The sequence below is a fragment of the Myodes glareolus genome, chromosome 12 (assembly GCF_982192425.1).
Source record: "Myodes glareolus chromosome 12, mMyoGla1.1, whole genome shotgun sequence".
Taxonomy (NCBI): domain Eukaryota; kingdom Metazoa; phylum Chordata; class Mammalia; order Rodentia; family Cricetidae; genus Myodes; species Myodes glareolus.
The window spans coordinates 41,517,761-41,542,443 of NC_142037.1; the positions used below are offsets into that span (position 1 = coordinate 41,517,761).

The 24,683-nt window shown below is 46.3% G+C and overlaps 1 long non-coding RNA gene across 1 annotated transcript; it reads left to right on the forward strand.

Annotated features, from left to right (window-relative positions):
* Nucleotides 1-4,010: 4,010 nt before the first annotated feature.
* Nucleotides 4,011-10,443, forward strand: LOC125392418 (uncharacterized). The gene is made up of 3 exons (XR_007229499.3): nt 4,011-4,171; nt 5,807-5,869; nt 7,110-10,443. It is a non-coding gene; the product is annotated as an uncharacterized LOC125392418 (long non-coding RNA).
* The last annotated feature ends 14,240 nt before the right edge of the window (nt 10,444-24,683 follow it).

Here is a 24,683-nt window from a genome sequence, read left to right on the forward strand (position 1 = left end):
AGGATGTGAAGTTCTCGCCACTGCTCCAGTGCCATGTCCGTCTGCTCCCTACTGTGACAACCACAGATTAACCCTTTGAATCTCTAAGCAAGTCCCCACTTAAATTCTTTCCTAAAAATTGCCTTGCCATAGTGTCTCTTCACAGCAATAGGACAGTGACTAAGATCACACACACTACACACACACACACAGAGAGAGAGAGAAAATGAGAGAGAGAGAAGAGGTGTACCTTCCATCTGTTTTCTTTGCATAGAAATGGCATCAGAGCAGAGATGAGAGATGCCACTCTCTGTGGAAGTCTCCCATGTTTAGTGGCTCACAACACTGGAAACAGACTTCTTCATTTTATGCCTTTTCCATGCTTAAGGCTACAGAGTCCTCTGAATCAGCCTGTGGATGAGAGCAAAGAGCCAGGACTTCCTGCTTCTGAACCTTTAGGACTCCTGTGCTATGCCCATCATATTTGCTCACTGTCCATCATTGAGAGATGGTCACACGGTCCCATCTTATGTAGAGGTCACTGGAGGCAAAGCTCCTTGTGACCTTAAGTCCTTAAGTATGGTGGACACGACTGTCAGCAATGCCTGCATCTCCTAACCAGTTTGGCACCAAGTTGGTGCTAAAGAAGTCTGTGCAATAATCTTGTCTGAATCTTAGGTGACCACAAGGTGCCGGGGCCAGTGCAGTGTGGTGGTCTCTGAGAAAATTCGTGACAAAATTGGGCCCTTGGAGTGCCTAGTGGAGACAGGACTTCACTGGCTTTGGACTAGCAACAGCAGTGGTCTTGGTGTCCCAATGAGATGGCTTTTCTGCTCCACCGCCACACGTGCCAAGACCCTGGCCCAGGTGATTATGCAAGGGACAAGTAGTCTGTCTAAGGGTTTCTATCGCTGTGATAAACACCATGACCCAAAGCACGACCTGCTCGTGGGCTGGGTCCTCTCACATCAATGATTGATTAAGAAATCTGGATAAAGGTGTTTTCTCAGTCGAGGATCCCCTTCCCCGATAACTCCAGATTCTGACAGTTGCCATGAAACCAGCCATGACACAGCCTTTCTCCAGGGGCTGGAGAGGGAAGTGGCGTGTACGGAGAGTCCTTGGAAGCCTTTGGGGGAGCAGTAAAAGATGGGGGAAAGGTATTTTGGTGCTCTCACTCTCAGTGGGGGCTTTCAGGAACTGTGGGGTGAGCTATAAGTTACTTTAGGAAAGTCATCTGTTAGATTCTTTGAAGGGAGAATCTAGACAAACCTTATCATTTGTTTTCTGGATTGTGTGATGTGTCACAAGACTGTTTGAATTAATGATAAGAGCTTCCTGCTCTTTCTGGTCATTCAGGAGACTGAGAGGCAGCTCTCAAGCATCTCTTTTCGGCCGGCTGCTGGAGGGAGACGACTCAGCTCCATGCTGGTCCCTGGGTGTGGGAAATAGAGTCACCATTTTGGGTGAATCTTCCCACTATGTTCACCTGGGAAGGGTCAGTTCTGCCTAGAGAAGATGGCAGCCTTTTTATTGCATGAGAGGAAATTCTCTCTCCCACTTCATAGCCTGAGATGCTTCTAGATTGGCGACTTTAACCTTCCAGAGAATATCATGCAGAGGAGGGCCCTCAGCCTTGTGTGTATGTGTGCATGTACATGTGTGTGAGGATGCATGCATGTGAGTGTGCATGCATATGACGGTGCATGCATGTGACGGTGCGTGTGTGTGCATGTGTGTGAATGTACATGTGTTTGTGCTCAGGTGTATGTATGTGTGAGTATGCGTGTCCAGTTACATGTGTGTGCTCAGGTGTATGTGTGCAAGTGTGTATATATGTGTGCCCAGCTGTATGTGTGTGCATATGTGAGTGTGCATGTGTGTGTGCTTGTGGAAGACAGGCAAAGGAGAGGTAGGTGGGAGCTATATCTCAGTCTCCTGAATTACCAGAAGAAAGGAAACTTCTTTCCTTAGTCAACTAAAGTGAAAATTTGACCTATATACACACAAAGCCTTTGACTTTGGCCCACTGTTTAGGCTTAGAATGTGTTTGCTGAGCAGACGTCTGAACCACTGTACCGCCTGCTCCGGGATGTGTGTCTCTTCTGAGCAGCTTTCCTTTTGAAGTTCAGCAATGAGTCCTCAAGGTTAATGTAGGGTCTGACACACATCTGGAGGCCAGGCTAGGGTGATCGTGGGTTCCTGGCTAGCCTTGGATCTTGTCTTAAAACAACCACCACAATAATAAGACACATGCACACGGAGGAGGAGAGGACTGGCAACTGGGAGACCTGTCTGAGGGGCTCATGCCCAAGCTGGGGCGTTCCTTCCCAAACATCCTTCCTGGGTCCCAGGGAACGGCACAGCTGGGCAAAGCACACCAGAGCTCATCTCCCTTCTGCCCAAGCTGAGTGACTCCTAACCGAGCATTTGTGCCCAGAGCAAAGATGGGCAAACGTGAAGCTAAATTTTCCACTTGGTTTTATTTCTGTTTTAGGCCATTTTGCTACCTCCCAGCTTCCTGTTTGTTCTCAGAGGGGGCTAGGCGCATAACGCTGTCGTTAGGGGTGTCGTACTACTCAAACGCCCCCCAGGGACACCTGAGGTTCCTGCAGACACAGGGGGTCTGCTGTCACAGTCCTCACAATAGCTTCTATTGATCAGAATCATAGACTTCCAGACAGCAGATGAACGTGATAGCTGTGCTAAGGTGTGGAACCATACTCCCATTTTACAGATCAGGATGACAAGGCTCAGTGAGTTTAGGAACCTTGCAGTAGGTGACGAAGCCAGTAGGTGGCAGTCTTGAGATTTAGACCCAGGCTGACCACCCCTCGCTGGGAGAAGGGTGGGGATTTGCGAGGCTCTGGAATGAGCCCGTGGAGTAGAACCAGAGTGAATGACAGGGAACTTTAAAATCTCATTGGCTGCCCACCCCGGCATATGTCCACTGTCACTTGAGTTTCTCTCAGGCACCCTGCACACTGGCTAACTGCTGCTTAGACACACAGGCACAGACTTTTCCTGTACCCCCATTCCTCTAAGTCTCCCACAGGTGGTATTTCAGATCCTCTGGCCTCCCCAGCCTCAAGTCCCAGGCTCGTTGGCTTGTGTGCTCTGGTTGCCTGTGCACAGTGTGCTTTGTTTAGGTACTAGTCACTTTTAACCCCCTCCCTCACCAAGACAGCTGTCATTGCCTCCTGGAGATCCAACTAAATCCCACAGGTGTGTGTGTGCAAGCTGGAGGTATGTGGGGTTTAGTGTCTTTCGGGTGAACCTCTGCCTGGTGGATGCAAGAGCTGATGAGAAATTTTCCTCCGACTTGCATGAGCCAGCTTCAGAGTTCTCTAAAGCCAGAGAACAGCCTGGCAGTTACGGCATAAAAAACCTGGGTTTTGATGAGAATTTCGCAAATACGTTTTGAATGGACACCTGAAGTGGTGGCTCACTGGTACTTTGATGGAGGAGGGTTATCTGTCAATTGTTACTTTCATTGGTTAATAAAGAGACTGCCTTGGCCTTTTTGATAGACCAGCCCTTAGGTGTGTGGAGTAGACAGATCAGAATTGTGGGAGAAAGAAAGCAGAGGCAGGCAGTCGCCATGACTCTCCTCTCCGAGACAGCCGCACATTAGAATCCTCCTGGTAAGCCACCACCTCGTGGTGCTACACAGATTATTAGAAATGGGTTAGATCAATATGTAAGAGTTAGCCAATAAGAGGCTACAGATAATGGGCTGGGCAGTGTTTAAAAAAATACAGTTTCTGTGTAATTATTTCGGGTAAAGCTAGCCCAGCGGAAATGCAGCCCACCGCTCCTTTTACAGTACTTTGCAGTGGAAGGGCCTCCTCAGATGGATGCTTCTTCTCATTCCACGTTCTTTGGCTCCCACCTCCTGCTTGACTGAGCGCTTCAAAGCATCTGGGCCTCTGCTTCAGATGCGAAGAAACTCAGGGAGATGGGAACAACATTCCAGGCATTCCTAATCTTCTAGACAGCCCCACACCCTGTACCAAGTACTTTCCGCCTTTGAGTTAAAGGCAAAACACACTGAGGTGGAGCGGAAGGTTGTAGGCTGGCGACCTGGGACCGGGAGACCCAGCACACTTCAAATGCTTTTCCATTTCCTTCCACAGGCCCGTTTCTTCTCTCCCCACAGCTCCCCCTGATGTGGCTTCCCCGTGTGACGGAGGTGAGTCCAGCCTTCTCTGTTACTTTGTGGGGTGCTTTTTCTCGAGGAGAAAGAGATGTGGCATTTGGCATCAGGTTCGTCTGACTGACACCCACGGGAGCCATGCTGTGCTTTTGTGGACCTGCGAGTGTCCTGGTCTTTCTGCACGGGAAGTAAAACTCCCATGCCAGGAGAAACGAGTGAGCAAGCCACAATAGCGTCAGATCCTCTGAGATCCAGGGAAGGAAAAGTGGGTGGTGGTGGTGCTGGTGGTTCTGGGTTGAGCATGCAATTAGGAGTTATAGCTTTTTATCACTTTGGGCAGAAGTTATTCAGTGATCCGTTGGTCCCTGATGACATTGGGCCCTTTGTCACCAATGTGGGGGAAGGTGGGATTTTCCAGCGGTGTGTACACTGCTGCTCCAGCTGCCCCAGGGAGACTTCCTGCCCTCTGCACATGAGGCCAGCTGAGAGGGCGCAACTCTTACTGGGAGGCTAGAAACCCAGGGACACCAGGCAACCTGTCAATCAACCAGCCAATGGCCGTCACATAGGTACTCACATAGCAACCCTGAGAGCTGGAAATGAGTGTCACTGGGATGGGCCACTGCTTAGATACCTTACTTAGCAGGGGGATTCAGTCCTGTTGCATTGTCTGATCAGAACCTCATGGCTGCCACTTGGTGTTCCAGTCAGAGGCATGGATATATGTTGTATATGATTTGATCCTCTCCTGGGATGGCTCCCTAATCAGTACAGATGCTGCCCGGGCATCAGTGTGCATGTGACAGATGACAGGCCCATTCCTTGCTCAGTGTCACGCTTCCCTAAGGTGCTTCACATGGGCACCCCAGCTTCACATGCATGTCCCCCAGCATGACCCGCCCACCTCCCTGCCATCCCACTGAACACAGGTCTACACACAGCCTTCCCTGGATTCTCTGCTGAGCACCGTTTGAGACAGACCATTATCGGTGTAATGTATGTTATCTCGAAACACAAAAGTTGATTTGCTTGTTTCTAGAGAACTGTTGGAAAGACTGAGGTGCTGGGGTGTGAAAGTGTCCCTCAGAGGATCATCTGTAGCCCGGTGGTGGTGGCGCACACCTTTAATCATAGCACTCGGGAGGAAGGTAGGCAGATCTCTGTGAGTTTGAGGCCAGCCTGGTCTACAAGAGCCAGTTCCAGGACAGGCTCCAAAGCTACAACTCTGGGGTTCTACTGGGAGTCGTTGAAACCTCTAGAGGTGGAGGTCTAGCGGGAGGAAGTTACATCACTGGAGAATATCCTTGAAGGGGTCCTTGGGGTCCTGATCCCTTTCTGTTTCTTTTCTTTCTGGTTGCCGTGAGATAAAAACTGTACTCCAATACACACACCTGATCTGATGCTTTGTCTCTCCATGGGCCCAAAGGCAATAAAGTCAAATGATGATGCCCGAGACTTCCAGAACTGTTAGCCAAAATAAATGTTTCCTTTTTATAGGCTGATTATCCCAGGCATTTGATCACAGTACTGGAAAGGTGCCTTTGGTGCTCAGGGCTTTGTGTGTGTGGTCCCCCTGTCTCTCTCCCTCTGGATGGAGTTACCCTATACAACTTATGTGGACACTATATGACTTCTAAGAGGCACTGACTATGATCCCCAATACCCCTTCAGGTGACTCTGACACATCTCAGGCATGGACCAACTGACCAATTTTTGAAGTGTCTTTCCAAGAAGGTATGTATTATTCTCTCCTCCAAACACGCTGTGTTATGCTAAGAATCACATTAAGTGGGGAGATAGTTACAAACCTCCTGTCGTACTGACAAACAGAGAGCAAAGCCCCGTCCCTTATCACCTCCATCAAACACAAAAAACCGTGTGACAAAGGTTAGCAAAATGTGTCCCCTCCCCGCACCGAGACAATATTTTTCTTACATTTGTGATTGGAATTACTTGTGGTTGGAATTAAAAGGTCACTGACCTGGAATCCCTGAGAAGGTGCAGAAGAGAAGAAAATGTCCGTAAGAGGCAGGGAAGAGTCCAAGGTTCCACTTGGCTTTTCTTTGGCTTTTCTTCTCTGGGCCATTGATCTCTCTTAGGGGAGTTTAGGCTAGAGCTATGACATCTGGGTGACTTGAAGCCTTTTAGGGGTTATCTTCAAAGCTGTGTTGAATACTTCCTCACGTGGTCTCAGGATGCAATCTGTGGTCCATGTCAGCGATTTCTGGCTAATACACATTTTTTTCTTAGTGGTATAAATGTCCCAGGTCAGCTTGGAGACTCCCTCTTCCTAGCCTTATGTTCCAGGGTGCCGGTGATAAGACCTTAAACTGAACTTCCGGTAAAGGGCATTGTCTCCTTGCCAGGTCATTCTGTGCTCCAAGGTTTAAAAGAACTCTCCCATCGAGTGGGAGATTGAGCAGTGGTCTTGACTTGATCATTTGTCATCTTGATATTTTAGGACCAACTCCTCTAGCAAAATCCCTGCACCCAGCGGGGCGGCACACACAGAAGTATTCCAGGGAGCATGTGGATGGGTGCTATCAAAGGTCACCTAAAAGCAGACAATGGTAAATGTAAGTCAGGACACACTCTCACCACGGGAATGTGAAAGACAAAGCCAGCATTGTTGGGAGGTCAAAGCTCCCACCCTGACTCTGACTCACAACCCCCAAAGGAGTAATCTGAACCCCCGGTTGGGGTCTGCTGGTTCCTTACAGTTACCCACTATGCCCAGGCCCTGAGACTTTGAGCACTAGCCTAGGCCCTCGTTGGTTTACCTCATCCCAACTGAACCACACACACACACCAAGTCATTCTTAGGTTCTTAACGAGATCGGTGCACCCAAAGGCCGCCAGCTGCCCTTCAGCGCTAACACCTGGGTTTGTTTTGCCAGCCTCTCCTCTAGCAAGAAGCAAGAAGCTGGGCTTCCTGGTGCATGGTGCTTTGCAATTTACTTTAAATTGATTTCAGCAGGGCCAGTGGGACAGTATGGCAAGAGAAGGCTCTTTTTCAGCCATGGCTGACGACCTGGATTCCATCCCTGGGACCCACACGGCGGAAGGCGAGATTTGACTCTGCCAAGTTGTCCTCTGACCTCAACATATGTTCCCTGATGAGTGTGTGGACACACATAATAACGTTTTTAAAAATTCATTTCAACAAACATTTACCAGCCAAACGCCTGTAGATAGCCCAGACACTGTGTCCTAGGACGATAGATGGGGCCAGATGAGACGTCCTGACACAGGTCAGCATCTTTCCTCGAAGCATGCTACTGCCCTTCACCATCTTCACACCCCAAGACTGCGCCAACCCTCTCACAGAGAGCCAGCCGGAGCAGGCCGGAGCAGGCCCACACTAGATTGTTTGGAGCGAGGGTTCTTTTTTATGGAGAGGGCTAGCCATATGCTAGAACACTATCTTTCTCACTCTGTAGCCCAGGTTAGCCAGAAACATGCATGTGGTCTTTGTGCCTCATACTCTCGAGTACTGAAAGTACAGGGCTCTGCCCCTAAGCTTCTGAGGCTATCTCTCCTCTGTCCTTCAAAGATCACTGTCAAACCGGAAGTTTTAGCACTGTTGGTCATTTGAATTAAAGCCTGCAGCAAGAGGAGAGCTGCCACCGGCCCCGGAGAAGTGTGAGCTGGCCTAAGGAGGAGACCTGAAGGGAAGGTCTCCTAAAAGCCCCTTCGCTTCCTACACATAAGAATTTGGGGCACGTGACTAAATTTCTCTGTGTCCCAGTTTCTTGACAGTGACATGGGAATGCCATGTTATGCTGTCATGGTAAAGGTTTAGTGGTTGATGAAGTAAGGTTCTCAGAGTGGGCTGACCGCATTCCCAGCGGTTCTTTGTCAGCGCATGAGGCACACGCATGACAAGAACCTTCCTGAGGCCGAGTCCCAAAGCACTTTGGCTCTCCCCTCACTTCTTGTGCCTCTGAATGAAGTTCCAGAAATTCCAGGATCAGTCAGGATGTTGGATTTTCCTCAGATCTGGCTTTGAGGTTTGTTTCAGGGGACAACCGTTCTAAGCTTGCCCTTTTGAGAGCTCTTGGGGGTTTAAATCATGATCTGCACGGGCCTTTCTTTTATCCTGCACACTGTAGTAGGCCTGCGCTCTGGCCCGTGACTGGGTGCCCCTCCCCTAGACAGCTAGCTGATAGCAGCGGACACCCTTGGGCCTCTCATGGTTGGCTTGTATCCAACCTGTTTCTTCCAAGTTGGCCTGCCCTGACCAGGAAAGAACTTAGGGTTGGGTCACGTAGATACAGAGGACGTGGCACAACAAACTACACAAAATAACGGATCCGTCATGTTTGATACATGTAGTGAGGAGCTGCAGGCAGGCCTGCTTTTCGTCCTGCCCGGCTCCCGCACGGCTAGCTTAGCCCCGGAAATAACAACACACAAATTGTATTTATTTAAACACTGCCTGGCCCATTATCTCTAGAGAGTTAGTTACTGGCTAACTCTCATACTGGCTAACTCTCACATCTTGATTAACCCATTTCTAATAATCTATGTACCTCGTCCCGGGAAAGATTCAGCATGTCTGACCTGGTGGCTGGCTCCATGGCGTCTGCCTCATTGTCCTCTTCCCAGCATTCTGTTCTGTTTACTCCGCCTACCTAATTTTCTGTCCTATCAAAAGGCCAAGGCAGTCTCTTTATTAACCAATGAAAATAACACATAGACAGAAGGCCCACTTGCATCAGATACAGATGTGCCAGAGAGGGTGGGCAGTGTATCCTGCTGGGCCTGGGGGGGATGAGGCAGTGGTGGGGGTGGGGAGATGCTTCTGAGATAAGTATGCTCAAACAGCAAGTAGGGGGCGAGAGAGGAAGACAGAGAGGTGCTTGTTGGCTGAAGCCTCTGCTGGGCATGAGGGATTTTTTACCCAGCAGGCATCTGTGGCTGGGTGTGGAGCAGGTGGGCTCGAGCACTGTGGAGACCCATCATGGTGTGGTATTGCAGAGGTGGGCATGTGAACTGTAGGGTCAGTCATGTAGGTTGCATCTGCTGTCTTGTGGAAGGGTGGTTGTGTCAGGCAGCTCCCGGATGGACTTGAGAGAAAGGGTAGAGAGAGACCAGGTCACACTGAAGGACCTGGAGGAGGTGGAGACCTAGAAGGCAGATTGTTCTCTGCTTCTCATTGTGACCAAGTCAAGTTCTGCTTACATTCCGACGATGGCTAAGTGACCTAAAGTTGTAAGAGTTCCAAGTTGTAAGACAGGAAGTGCAGAACTGTATAGTCAAGTTCATGTTCAGGAATTGGAAGGTCTATACCCCAAACTGGTTAGCGCTTCAGTCCCCCATCTCCAACCAGTGGGGCTGACGAAGGGGAGGGAGAAGTGTGCGGGGCACAGAGCTTCCCACTTGTTTCCTCTCTGGAGGCTCACCTACCTCAGCACTCATGAACTGTTGTTTCTCCCTGGGGTTGGGGTGTGGGGAGCGAGGGATGGGACAGTGGACGGTCACTTGTCATTGTAGCCAGCTCTGTACTCTTTAGGCTGGCAGATGCCAGATCTGGGTTGCTGTCATGGGTGTGCTTGTAGGGTCTTTGGGAAGCTCTCTGCCGCTCACCTCTGCCTTGCTAAACATTCTTTCCTGCTCTTCCCTGAGCATCAGCATCAGCATCGGCCATTATCCCTTGGAGGATCCTGGTGACAAAGCAGCCCACTTGTCCTGCTTGATGCATAGTAGCTGGCAACCCCCACCCAGCTCCTCTTGCCTACCTCCCACTCCCTGAGCCCCTTCCTGACATGGCACTTGATGAACTCTGGGCAGGCAGGGCTTTCCCAGTGCAGGTTCCTTTTGCAGGTTTTCCAGCCCCCGGTGAGATTTTCTTCACTCTGTAGGTTTCCCATCGAAAGTCAGGCACAGGCCTGTCCAGCTCTGTCTCCCAACTGTAAAGAGTTCACACTCAATGGATAAACACCATGTCCAGAAGTAAATTCACACATCCCAATCAGCCCATCACTGAGGGAAGCCAAAAGCAGGAACACCACGGTAGGAGCTGAAGCAGAAGCCATGGAGGAAGCATACCGACTTGTTCTGTCTCCACAAATGGCTCAGCCTGTTTTCTTACACAACTCAGGACTATCTGCTCTGCTCAGGGATAGAACGGTACACAGTGGTGGGACACCCACATCAATCACTGATCATTGATCAAGAAAATGTTCCACAGGTGTGTCTACAGGCCAATTGGATGGAGGTATTTTCTCTTGAGGTTCCCTCTTCCCAGATGACCCGATCTTGACAAAACTTAACCAACACAGTGAACAATAAATATATTAACTAAACTGACTTGGGTGTGGTCTTCATACACGGTACCTGAAGTGGGGGTAGGAGTTCCAGAAATCTTGAGATTGGGTGGAGTGTTGTCCTTGGAAGGGGACAGCTGGAGGAGCCGCCTGGCTAGCCCATCTTGCTGTGTTCTCAGAAGCTGTGGGCATTCTGTCCTCCACACTTGCCAATGAAATAGAATCAGCTACACTGGGTAAACACCAGCCGCATCTCCCCTGTTCACGCTTCATATCCAACAGCTCACAGACCCTACTTGGCCAACCTAGGGTCTTAGCCTCTCCTACGGTCAACTCTTCTGGGCCATCCAGACCTTGAGAATGGTAACAAGTGCTCAGCTGAGGGCCTTGGGGGAGTACCCACACTCCCACAGAAGGAAGAGGGATAAAATGGTGGCCTAGCCCAGAGCAGTTGGCCTACACTTAGACTTTGACTCCCATGATCCCAGAATTTACTCGTGAGTCCTTGTACTCCTCCTTTCTATGGCAGTTGATTTTTATTGATTAGATCACATTAAGGATCTAATCTAATCTAAGGGATTAAGGGACAGAATGTCACCTTGATCTTTCTAGGGAGAGGTCTACATGGTATCTTGCTTTAATATTTGTTTTTAAGATAATAAAACAACATACATGAATTGCAGAAAAATTAGAAAGTACAAAAAAAAGTATATGGAAATAAGTTCTTAAAGTTTTGCATGAGCTCCATGCTCTAAGATTATTGTGCATTTCCTTTTAACATCATATTGGTATGTTAAGCACATATATACGTAAACTTTAAGTAAAATTAGAAATATACATATATATTTACATTTGCTACCCCCCCTTACATTGTGGCCATATCCTTGTGAATTTTCAAGCAATATACTACATGACCTATTCTAGCTTATACTAGCAAAGCAGCAGATAAAGCACCCTGTGAGGGACTAACTGTGGGTACTTCCTGAAGATCTCCCCCCACCAGAAACCCCAGGCTTACTAGCCTAAAGAAACTGTCCCCACATGTTGTTTAAACTTAGAGACCATTCTTCTGTTCCTTAAATATAAAGCTGAGTGGTGAGCCTCAAGTTCCTGCATGCCCTAGGACTTGAGATATGACCTGCCCTCAGGGAAGCTTGCATTAGGCACCCCAGCATTCTTTCGTCTGAGCTCTGGCTTTCCAGGGCTCCTTTTTTCATTGTGCGTTATGTCGAAGCCAGAGTACCAAACCCTCGCTTTGTCCTCCCGTAATTAAAATGTGGAAAGCCCTTCTGTGTGCGAAGATCAGTTGGTTCCTGAATGATGGAACTTTGAATTGGATTTTTAATTATACATCAAACCCTGTGACCTCACAGTGTCTCAGAGGAGGGCTCCTTGGCTTTCAAATGCAAGTATATAGTGCATTTAGCTAAAGGCATTCAGAACTTGAATGGTTTGCGACAGGTCATACTGGAGGTTAAAATAATCCAGACAAAAGGGTCTATTTTAAACCCACGGTTCCAAGTTATAGTCCATCATTGTGAGTGGAGTCCCAGCAGCAGAACTTGTGGGAGCTGGTCCCAATATATCCATAATCAAGAAACAAGGAGCAATAGATGAATACGTATATGCCTACAGTGAGTGGGTCTTCCTATGTCAACTCATAGGAAGCAGGCTCATAGGACAACCCAGTGAAGACATTTCCCCACTGAGACTCTTCCTAGGGGACTCTAGGTTGTGTTTAGTAGACAATCCAAACTAACTATCATAGGGGCTTTGGATAATATGTACTTGTCAAAGGAGTAGAGACACAAGGTCTGGTAGCTTCTAACCCTCTGTTCTGAAAGTTCTCAGCCTATAACTAAGGGCTCCTAAACCCCACTTGATAGTGGCTGTAGCCTGTGGCAAAAGTCATGTCATGAATCACATGTTGAAAAGTGTCTCTCTTCCAAACACTTCCTAGAAATAAGCACATTTTGGACTAGACTGTAATTTAATATTCCTCCACCTCTTTAGCTCACTGCCATTTCAACACAAGAAATTGATTTTTCCTTTGGCCATACTACAGGTTTGGGGGAGTGAGGGAAGGAGGGATGGATGGAGAGAGGGAAAGACGTTTCTAATTTGAGAACTACGCTTAGAGGTGGGCACGGTGGCAGACACCTGGAATCCTAGCCCTGGGGAGGAGGCTGGGGCTGTGAGTTCTAGGTCAGAATGTGCCTACAAATAGACTTTAAAAAAAAATTACTGATAGAGAAAAGAACAAATGCTTAGAGAACATAAGCCATGAGTCTTTTCAAATCACTGTGAAGAGGGTTCCTAGAAGTTGATCAACCAACCTACTTCCATTTTAGGCTTGAAAACCATCTTATAGTAAAGACAAGTAGGTTCGTTCCTGCTTATGATTAAATCTCTGTTTCTCAAAGATTGGACTATGCCCCACCTGCTACCATAACTACAAATGGTTCTGCACTGCTTGTTCCAGGAAATGGGAACTATGACTTTGTTTCAAAAGGTTGTTATGACCACCTGTTGTTATGACCATCTTGTTACTACCTTATTATGAGGACCTTGCAGCCCTGTCTTTGTTTCAGGAGGTCATTATGACAGCTTCTTATGCTTACACTCCGCTTCTGTAACCCCGCATATTTGCCCTGCCAAATCTTCCATTTGGAAACCCCCCTCTCCTGAACTATAGAAAACCTTCTCTTCCCCATGCCCAATGCTGATCTCTTGGACCTTGCCTTAGGGAGAGACAGCTAGGCATGCTGGGAATCTCTAGAAGCACAAGGACATGCTTGTCCTCAAGTCACAGAGGGAAATCAGATTTACAGACACCTTAATCCTAGCCCCGGAGCCTCACTTTGTCTTCTGGTTTCTCTCTAGAACTGGAAGAAAATAAACGCGTGTGTGCATATACATACAAGCGAAGGAGAAAGTCTGGAGAAAACCCTTGTGTGCTGGCAGCTCTGGACCACCGAATCCTCTAGGCTGCAGGCAATATACCTGTTATGTCACCTCCGGTGGGAGCCACAACAGCGTCTCATTATTTCATTCACATCATACTCAAGTTTGCAGTGGGAATGTGGTTTCTTTTCCCCATTTCTTTATAAAGCATCAGGAGTCCTCACCGTTCCGTACAGTGGTTCTCAGCCTACCCTAATGCTGCCACCCTTTAATGCAGCTCCTCTTGTTGTGGTGACCCCAACCGTGAAATTATTTTTATTGCTATAATTTTGTATGACTTTAATTTTGCTACTGTAAATAATGCATACAGTGTAAACATATATTTTTATGTGATATATGTATGTGTGTGTATATATGCATATACATATTGCTGTTTGTCGGCGTTAGCTTCTCAGTTGCCCCTCTTCTTCTCTTTGGAGTAGCATCAATTCTTTTTATATCCTGACTCTTCTGATCCACCATACCACATGGAGGGAGCTTTTAATCTGCCACCTCACCTGAGAAGCCTATATTAGAATATTTTAAAGCAAATTTCATATATCATACAATTCCCAGAAGGCTTTCTTTCAGAGATAAAAAAAAATGGTACTCCTAGACTTATTTGTACTGTCTGATGGCAGTGGGGAGGTAAGGAAGTCAAGTCTCCCTCCTGGGTTTCTGAAGAACGCATCTGAGCAACACTTTGGTTTTTGACTGCTGGCTTCTCCTGTCATAAGTAAGCACATCTGGGCAGGTAGTCTGTTACCAAATCCATAGGAAATCACACTGAGCTGCTTTATCTAACTCTGGGTTTAGGAAGACTAGAGAGCCGCGTTGGAGGAGACCGAGTGAAGGGGATCTTCTGAACAGCTTGCTGCTCCCCAGTTTGTGCTGAGTCTGAGACAATGCTGTGACAGACAGACAGATGTACCACAAGCACCTCTCACCCTCTGCCCCGTCTTGCCAGCCCAGGAACGACATTTGAAACGAGAACCTGGAAGTTCATCGCTGTTCCTGCATCGCCTTCTCTGGCTAGCCGCTGCGGTATTTACCCGCCATTGCCTTCTAACAAACGCCACTCCCGCTCCTTATGACGTCCGCACACGTGACGCATTCTACTCTGTCATGAAATCCTATTCCTTCATGGGAAGGGGATGGTGTTGCCGGACAAGGAATGTAACAAAACCGGGACCTTTTAGAAGTTGATTCCTTCATATTGTACGGAAGAAATTACATCGCTAGGATTGCTAAACCAGAACATGTGGTTGGGAACAGCCAATAGCCATTTAGCCCTCACTCCTGAAGGAAAACTGAAGGAAAACTCAAGGGAAGGAGACTTATGTAGAGGAAATCCAGGAAACTGAGATGGTGGGTGCCGAGGTCCTGACTACTGTGTCGGTGTGGATCCAGGCCTGGGTGAAGCCTGGATCCTTTTATAAGTATCCAGACACAAAAGGCAACAGGAGCCATTTTGCTCCAGCTGTTAGAGGCAGGTTCTGTAACTTTCACTCTAGAGCTCCCATGAAAACTGTCCCTTGTCTCGCCCTGTAGGAAGCATCCTAACGTTGACCTTCCTGGGATGACTACAGTCACCCGAGCCACATCTGTGCCATTGCTGTGATTCCCCATATGAGGATCCATTTAGTCATCTCTTTTTTTCCCCCCTGGTAAAATGTCTATTGTCCTTGGTCTTCTGGGAATCACTACTAAATATAAAATCAATTAGACATCATGAGACTATAAGGAAAAAATATTCAAAGAGGAAACTCAACAGGAAATTCCAGCATGGGTGGAACATTCAAAAGTGGAAGGAGAGAGTTTATTCCACAAACACCCCTCAGTATGCACTGTCTCCCCACCCCCAGTTAAGGAAAAAAAAGGGAGGGGGTTAGGTTCCATTTATAAACACTACTTTGAAATATTATCTAGATTTTTTCAAAGTAAGTTTTTAATAGCTTCCAGATACATTTAGAAATGGCCAAAAAAAGGGGGGAGGGGTAAACAAAACGAAGACAACAGCCTTGAATGTACCCTTGCTCAGAACCTTATCGAAACCATGGAAAAATCTATGGGCAGAGGTTGCCTGAGCTGGGCAACGTCTTTTTGAGGCCATTCCCATCCCCATTCACAGGTCTGTTGGATGGACAGTCCTACAGAGGACCCACAGAGCCAGAGCGTGGTCGGACAGCATAGGCTATAGGAGAAACCATTTGAATCTGCATCTGTTGTAAGGACTGGATTAGGATAAGGAGCAGGGGACCTTCTCAGCGGGGCACTCTTCACTGGCATACGTGGGTGTAGGATTTGATATGTTTTCATGGCCTTTAGTGATCGGTGTGGATCATAAACTTAGGAGCCTGAGCTTGTGTGGCCTCTGGAAGCCTGAGAAACGAAGCCCCAGAGCCCACTGTGAAGCTAGAGATCTGGAGGTTTGTGTTTGCTCCTGTCTCAGTTTCGTGCCCTCACTCTTCCATGCAGTCGTGGGGACCGAGTCTAGACTTTAATTAAAATAAAGACTGACTGGCCAGCTGTTATACAAAATGTTTGGAATTTTGTACTTTTATTGGTTTTGGAATAGATTCACCCAAATATACACAATGACGTATCTTGGGAATAGGACCCAAGCATAAATGTGAACTTTGCTGATATCTCATATTTACCTCATACATGTAATCTAAAGGTAAGTTTACTCATTGGTTTTTTTATTGAAAATATATATATTTTTAAATATAATGATTCTGATTTTGGTTTCTCCTCTGTCTGCTTCTCCCAGTTCCTCCCCTCTGTTCCCATCTGGATTCACTCCCTTTCTGTCCCTCATTAGGAGACAAACAAGCATCTCAGGGACAATAATAAAATAAAATATGTTAGGGTAACAAATACACGAGAAGAAGACAAAACAACCAGACAGAAAGGAAAGAGCCCAAGAAAAGGCACAAGGCACAGATCTAGGCACAGAGACCCATTCATTTGCACACGCAGGAATCCCATAAATATACAAAACTGGAAGCTATAATTCATACACAAAGAACCTGTAAGGTTAAAAAAATTAATAAACAGGGGGCTGGAGAGTTGGCTCAGTGGTTAAGAGCATAGCCTGCTCTTCCAAAGGTCCTGAGTTCAGTTCCCGGCAACCACATAGTGGCTCACAACCATCTGTAATGAGGTCTGGTGCCCTCTTCTGGCCTGCAGACATACACACAGACAGAATATTGTACACATAATAAATACAGAATATTGTATACATAATAAATAAATATTTTAAAAAATTAATAAAGAAAAAGCCCTGACGTGGCCTTATGAGACATGGGCACTCCAGCGATGTCACTGAGTTCGCTCTCTGTGAGCATATAGTCCCGGGCATGTAGCCTACCTTACAGAGTAGTCTGTCTCCCCAGTGAGACTCCTGGAGGAAACACAATTTTCATCCGCAAGTGGTGATCGGTTGGAGATTGGGTCTGGGTTTGAGAAGGAGGCGTGTGCCCACTTCTCCATTCAGCTCGAGGACCCCATCTGGTGCGGACCCCTGCAGGCCCTGTGCACGCTGCTTCCGTCTCCGCGAGCTCATACGCGGGTCAGTTCTACACATTGTTTTAACATTAGTTTGTCCGTGAAATAAGGTTTCATGGTGTAGAATTTTCCACTTGCAGTGTGGTGTCAGTGCTCAAACATTTTTTGGACTTGGGACCATTTTGGATGATTTTCTGGTCAGAGATGCTCAGCCTGCATTTGGTGAGGAGCAGAGCAGACCCTGTCCTCCATGGAAATATCTTCCCCGGAAATCTTCCGCCATAGAACAAGCCCCACCTCTCAAGGAACCAAGTTCCAGGTACAGACCCAGAGCCCTGGCATTCCACGTGACCCATGAGGTACCCCTTGGCCTCCCCTTGGTTGTGGGCCAGCAGCTCTGAGTGGGTTTAATATCAGCGGCTTTTTCTACTCTCTGTGCCACAATCGTCTCCCTTTTCACCCTTTTTTTTCTTATTTTCTGTTTTTATTTCCTCCTAGTTTAAAGTTTTTTATAGAGTACCTATATTTTTCTAGAAGCTAAGTGTTTAATTCATCAAACAATGAATGTATGAGAAGGGAGGGGAGCGACGAGGGGAGAGAGGAAGAGAGGTTCCATCGAGTTTCCTGCTTAAGAGGGACGCTGTTCCCAGGCTCAGCCCATGGAGCACCTCAGACATTTGGTGGTAAAATCAGTTAACCTTTAAAACTAAAAGGGAAATTTAAAACAACCCCAACAAACTGTTGTTATGAGTACTACACGGTGCTCCTCACACTGTGTTTGAGGATAAATAATCTCCATGGTGCAACCTGTGTGGACATCCTCTGCATCCTGGATTTGTCTGGTAAGAAATGCTTCTTGGCTCTGTATAGTTGCCCTTCAGTGTCCCGCTCACAGATATAAATCCTAGATGCTAAAGTCCCTTATACAAAAGGGTCTCATAGCTGCATATACACAAGACAGAGCTGGCCTATGGGATTTGGGAGGAGAGGGAAAAATCTTATTTTTTATAAAGCACTCTGGTGTTGGTGTGCCAGAATGGAGGGCTACTCAGGCATAACAGGTAAAGGGTGCTTCTGAGAGAGAGAGAGAGAGGCAGCCTTGAAAGAATGTGGTGTGGGGTGTCCTGCATGTGCTGGGTGTGTATGGGAGCCCTGGGCACTGGGTTTGGGAAGTCTTCATTAAAAAGGTTGCCTAAGACCATAGAGGCCTGATGTAGGTGACTCTGACCTGCAGTCTGAATAGGTTGTGCTCAATCTGTTTGGCCTCAGGGAGCTGGGAGAACTGTGATCAGGGACAGAGTGTTCAAGTGACATTAAGAATATTTACCTGCCTGCCCTGTGCTAAATGACCTGGGGAGAGAGAACAGGAGACAGGGAAACTGTCAGCAACTCCAGAAATACCCCAGAGGGTAGATGGAATGCTTCTCTTTAGGTAGGAATCCCTAAAACAGGATTCAAACAACTTCATGTGTTCTTACACAACTGAGCTCAGTCCATACGCTGTTTCCTATAAGTGACCACATAGTGAATTAACTTCCTCCCCCCCTTTTTTTAACCGTGGTACCCTGTAATATAGTGGGCGCTTCTCTGAGTCTAGGGTGCAATTACCACAGATACTTTGTAAGGAGTCAGCTTGTCACAGCGCCACCACCACCACCACTGATCTACCAAGTCAGAAGCACAGAACGGCATCTTGGGAAGTGAAGACTAATTGCCAGCGATATCTAAAAACTCCACGATTTATTTAGAGAATCATGGACCTCAAGGGCTTTTTAGAAACGACCCCATCTGATTTCTCAGTACTTATGGAGAAACTGAACTCAGAGACATCCAAATCCAGAAAAATCAGCAGCAGTGTGCGTATGGGAATCTGAGCCCCCTGGTTTTCAGTACACCCTCTGCCTTGCCTCGGGGAAATAGGGCCACTCGGAAAACTGAACACACAAGGAATCAAGAAAGATAATTTTGAATGGCGAGAAACCAGGAACTGCTGAGGTAACCGCTTGTATTTAGACAGAGGTTGTGTTAACACCCAGTTCTATAAAAAAAAAAAGATAATTAAATAAAAAATAAAATAAAAAAAAGGCAGGGATCTCTGTTCCTTCCAAAGACTCTGCTTTTAGCAGATCCCAAAAGACTTGGGGGACAGCTGTCCAACGCTGGGACCCAACAGAAGAACACTTAATCCTCGTGAAGGAGGAGCTGAGGGGAAGACCCACCTTCACCACCCTTCTCCACCTCCGCAGTACCAGTACCGTTTTCAGAGTCACAGCTCTGTCCTTTGCAGGAAGAATTAGGAGATTTTAGAAAGAAAGATGGATTCAAGGGAAGCTTGGAAGAAACACTAGAAAAGGTCAAGCCGAGGGTTGGGCACAGGTGGAGATGCCTGGATCCTTACAAGGGCGCTTTACGGATGTCACAGGGGAACAGGCAGGCAGAGGAGCTGCTGGGTGCTCCAGCGCACTGAGCAGAGAAACAGGATGGGAAATGCTCAATTCTGGATGGGCGGGTGTAACATGTGGGCCGGCTTGTTGGGGTTTCTATCCCTCCCAGTACCCCAACAGCCGGCAAGCAACAAAGAAAATCACGCACAAGACTCCATAAGGTTATAAACTGATTGGCCCATTAGGTCAGGCTTCTTGTTAACTCTTATAACTTATATTAACCCATTATTCTCATCTATGTTAGCCATAATGGCTCCGTACCTTTCTCAGCTGGACATGTTACATGCTGCCTCTTCGGAGGTTTGCGCAGGAGTGGCTGAGGAACCTTTCTCCTCCCTAGCCTTATCCTATTCTCATTACTCCGCCTCTACTTCCTGTCTGGTTGACCCGCCTATACTTCCTGCCTGGCCAATCAGCGTTTTATTAAAATACATGATTGACAGAATACAGACAATTCTCCCACACCATTTCCCTCTTTTTTTTTTTTTAAACAAAAGAAAATACCCATAGTCCATTTGTTGGGAATGTGGGCGTAGTATTTCAGGCTACTTCCTGCTGGTTGGGGGCGCTGATGATCTTATGGGGACCTAAAGAAAATTTAGAGTTATAATCAAGTCCTGACTGGAGTATCCTGTGAGTCTTGATCATCTCAGGCAGCAGTCTTGAATCTGTTCTGGATGTAGAATTCAGACATCTGGGCCATCTGTTCCTGTCAGAGACTTCTCAGGTGGCCTTCCTTGGTCAAAGGTGATTATTCTTAACTCTGAATAAATCCAGAGTCTCTCGTTTTCTGTGGAAACAAAAGCAAAATCTCTTCTCCAAAGTAACATACCTTTTGACTTCAGTTTTGAAGACAAGGTATTTTCAAAATTCCTATCTTGGGTTAGTTCAGCAGCATTTATAAACAAAAGTCTTTTAGCAGTTGTTGCTCCTTCCTCAGCAATCAAACAATTTAAAGAGAGCATAATAGCATACAGTATGAAGATTCTCTGTGCATTTTCCATCTTTATGTGGCTTTATTTTAACCTCTATTTCTTTTATTTTTATTTTTACTTTTTGAGACAGGATCTTTGTATATCTTTGTCCTGGAATAACACTGTAGACCAGGCTGTCTTTGAACTCACAGAGATCCTCCTGTCTCTGCCTCCCCAGTGCTGGGATTAAAGGTGTATGCTACCACACCTTGAACTCATAGAGATCTGTCTCTGCCTCCCAGGCATTGGGATTAAAGGCGTGTACTACCACAGCTTGAGGTCACAGAGGTCAATCTACCTCTACCCCTTGAAGTCACAGAGGTCAATATGCCTCTGCCTCCCAGGCATTGGGATTAAAGGTGTGTACCACCACACCCAACTACTCTCTTTCTTTCCTTTTAACTTTAAGAACTTTAACTTTTAGCCTGCATATACACACTGTAAACCATTTAGAGTTGTGGCAGTAAAAGGCTCCAGTGGTACCTCTACCATGAGTCTGGAAAGCTAAGAAATGGACTGGATCTAGCCGTCAAAGCCACAGTTTTAGACTCATGTGGTCAGAAAAAGAGAGATATACAGTAAAAAGAGATTCAAAGAGGAAGAAAACCTCTAAATGGTTTACTATGAGTTAAAAATATATGCAGGTTAAAAGGTTAAAGTCATTAAAAATAAAAAAGAAAGGGAGATATAGGGTGTGGTGGTACACACCTTTAATCCCAGTGCTGGGGAGGCTGAGACAGTGGGATCTCTGAGTTCAAGGACAGCCTGGTCTACAGAGTTATTCCAGGACAAAGATATACAGAGAACCAGTCTCAAAAAGTAAAAGTAAAAATAAAAGAAATAGAGGTTAAAATAAAGCCATCATAAAGATGGAAAATACACAGAGAATCTTGATATTGTATGCTATTATGCTCTCTTTTAATTGCTTGAATGCTGAGGAAGGAGCAACAGTCGCCAAAAGACATTTGCTTATAAATGCTGCAGAATTGATCCAAGATAGATATTTTGAAAATACCTTGACTTCAGAATTTGGGTCTAAGAATATGATGCTTTGGAAAGGAGGTCCTTCTTTTGTTTTCACAGAGGATGAGACCCTGTGGATTGCTTCTATCCCAATGTGGTATGATAGACCACGCCCTCCTGAAAGGTTTCTGTGAACACCCTCAAAAAATTTCTTCACTCAACTGCCGACTGAGATGAACCTGGCAGACAGGTTATACCATGAAAGACCTGATTAACTGCGCCCCTATACAGCAGGAAGAAGTTTGGAGAGAAATAACTACGTCCATATTCCCAAATATTGTTTATAAATGTTCTTTTACATTTAAAGGGGGATATGATATAGATATGAATAATTTCATTGGCATGGATTTTAAGGTCAATTTTGTTATATGTATATATATTTCTAATCTTGACTGATATATTGTGATTGTGTAGTTCATTTTAAAAATGTAATGTATAATTAGAAAATATAGGTTGTTAATGGATAATATCGATAATAGTCAAGTTTGTAGTAATGTTAGTCTGATTTTCTAGAAGTGCACAGATATATTTCAGATAGACATTCATATCTTTCAAAGACTACAGAGCATGGCATTTAATGTTTTAATAACTTAGGACTTTTCATGACAATGAGACACGTCTGCTCCTGGCAGCACCAATCTACTTCAAGAGGAAGATGGGCATCGAAGAGGCTCCTTATGGAGTTGGTTAGCCGTTTGGGCAAGAAACTGCTCTTGCCTGGACTGTTGTATAAACTGGACACAGAGAACCCGCAGAGAGAGGACTGCTGAACTTGCCTAAAGGTGAGATGATCTTTCGAGGTTCTTGATTCATGAAAGAGTCTGCGAGACATTCTGCAGGACACAACAGATAGTGACTGAACTGCCTTTGAAATTTCCTGCTTCATGGAAATGTCTCTGGATATTATGGGCCTGAAGGCCGAAGATGGGTGCCCCAACAATACAGAGGAACTTTGGGTGACTGTCCAGGCAGCGAGTTGTCTCTGTCATTTCTAGAGTTTTGGAAGTTGCTTACTTCTTGTTTACTTAGGTAATATATCCTTCTGGAGTCTTTGATAGAGTTGAAGAGTGGATAGTCATAGTTATAGTTTTCCATTATTATGATAAAGATATAGTTATAAATATTGTGACTGTAATTCTTGCTTGATAACTGTTTTGTTATGTGTAATTTTACTATGTTAAAATGAAAGCCTTTCTTTTTTGTTTAAACAGAAAAAGGGGAAATGATGGAGGAGGGTTATCTGTCTATTGTGTTATTTTCATTGGTCAATAAAGAGACTGCCTTGGCCCTTTGATAGGACAGAAAATTAGGTAGGCGGAGTAAACAGAATAGAATGCTGGGAAGAGGGCAATGAGCCAGAAGCCATGGAGCCAACCACCAGGTCAGACATGCTGAATCTTTTCCGGTAAGCCACTACCTCGTGGTACTACCACGAGATTATTAGAAATGGGTTAATATCAAGATATGAGAGTTAGTCAGTAACTAACTCTCTAGAGATAATGGGCCAGGCAGTGTTTAAATGAATATAACTTGTGTGTTATTATTTCTGGGGCTAAGCTAGCTGTGCGGGAGCCGGGCAGGATGAAAAGCAGGCCTGCCCGCAGCCCCTCACTACAGGCGGGGCCATCCTGGAGCTCAGCAGGAAGTTTCAGGAGACAGTGGTTTTCATCCCCAAGTCCTGCTCTGTTAGGTCTCACCCGAGGAAAAGCTCTTATTTCAGGAAGTATTTTCTGTGTTGGGACCTCTCACGGGGAAAAAAAAAAAAAGCAGCAGTCTCCTCTTCTCTGGTTAGAACTGGGGAGAAGCTTCGCTTTCTACAGGAGACCTTGTGCCTTGCAATGAACTTGAGTGTGTTTTGTTATTGTCATTGTTTTGTTCTTTTCAGTTGCATTAGTGTCTGCATGTGGGTGAGTGGATGGGAGCGTGGGCATCCGTGGAAATCGGAAGACACCGGCTTCTCTTGAGCTGGAGTTACAGGCAGTTGTGAGCTGCCTGTTCTGGGTGCTGGGAATAGAACTCAGGTCCTCTGAGTGAGCCGTACATGCTGTTAACTCCAGTCTCCCGGGGTACGTTTTGTACATTTTCCTTGATAAATGAAGCCAGCAATCACCATTAACGATATTAGTCCTATAAAAATAGCCTGTGATCCCCGGACAAAAGCCTCACAAGCAGGCACCTTCTCAATTGATGTGCTCCGTCCAGGATGGAAAGAAGGAAAGCCCAGGCGGGTATATAGCCACACGCGGCTTTTGATTGGATGTCGGACCGCATGCAGTTTCTAAACTTGAACTCTGTGGCTTCAGGGTGAGTTGGAAAGCAGGTCCAACCTGCCATACTGGGCGGAGAGTGTGCTCTGTTGTTCTTAGCATGTCTAGAGATTGCTTCAGGGTTAATGTTTGACTTCTGCTCTTTACTGCCTTGGGTCTCAATTTCCTCACATGGCTAGGGGAGGACAAAAGACAACACTTTCTCATAAACACTAGTCGTAAAGACTCTTCTCTTCGGAAGGGAAGGCAAAATGAACAATTCAAGGTCTAGAACACGTGGCCCAAGAGATATAATGTGAGCCACTAGTACAGGTCATACAGATATTATTATCTAAAAGCCACATAAAACCTAAGAGGCAAAATTAATTTTAATACCATGTTTCATTTTACCTGATATAGCTTTTTAAATAAAATCTTATCACATCATTTGTGTATTTATGTGTATAATGTGAGTGTGTACGAACATGGGTGTTCATGTGCTACAGTAAGTGAGATGTCAGAGGACAACTTTTAGGTGTGAGCTTTCTCTTTCTACTATGGCTTTTGGACTAAACTCAAGCTACCAGGCTGGCAAGCAAACACTTTTACTTGCTGAGCTAGCTCACTAGCTCATAACTGATGTTTTAAAAATTGTTAGGGCTGGACTGGGGAGGTGGCTCAATGGTTAGGAGTGCTTGCTCCTTGTGGCGGTCATTCCACGCCACGGGGTCTGCATCGCCACCCAACCGGTATGGACCGCAACTCCATACCTCCCACGAGCTCTATATTGCCCTAGGGGTTAAAACACAAGACACACATGACACAGACGGAGAGTTCGAGTCATTCTCAAGAGGAGAATGCCCAATTTTATTTAGAATTCGCCAGGTTAAATACTTTTCCCCAGAGGAGAGAAGGAGCCCCTCCCAGTCAGGTGTGAGATCAAGGTGTTGAGCGCCTGGCACCAAGTGGCAAGAGCTTTCAGGCAGGGGGTATTGAGCTGGGAGCCCTGACAGACAGATAGGAGGAGATTCAGGGTGCCTGTGAGAGCCCTCCTTAGCAGGTGAAATTACCATAGCAAAGACAGAAACAAGGTTCTGAACTAATCCCCTCCCCTCTGGCTGGCAGGGGAAGCTAAGCTG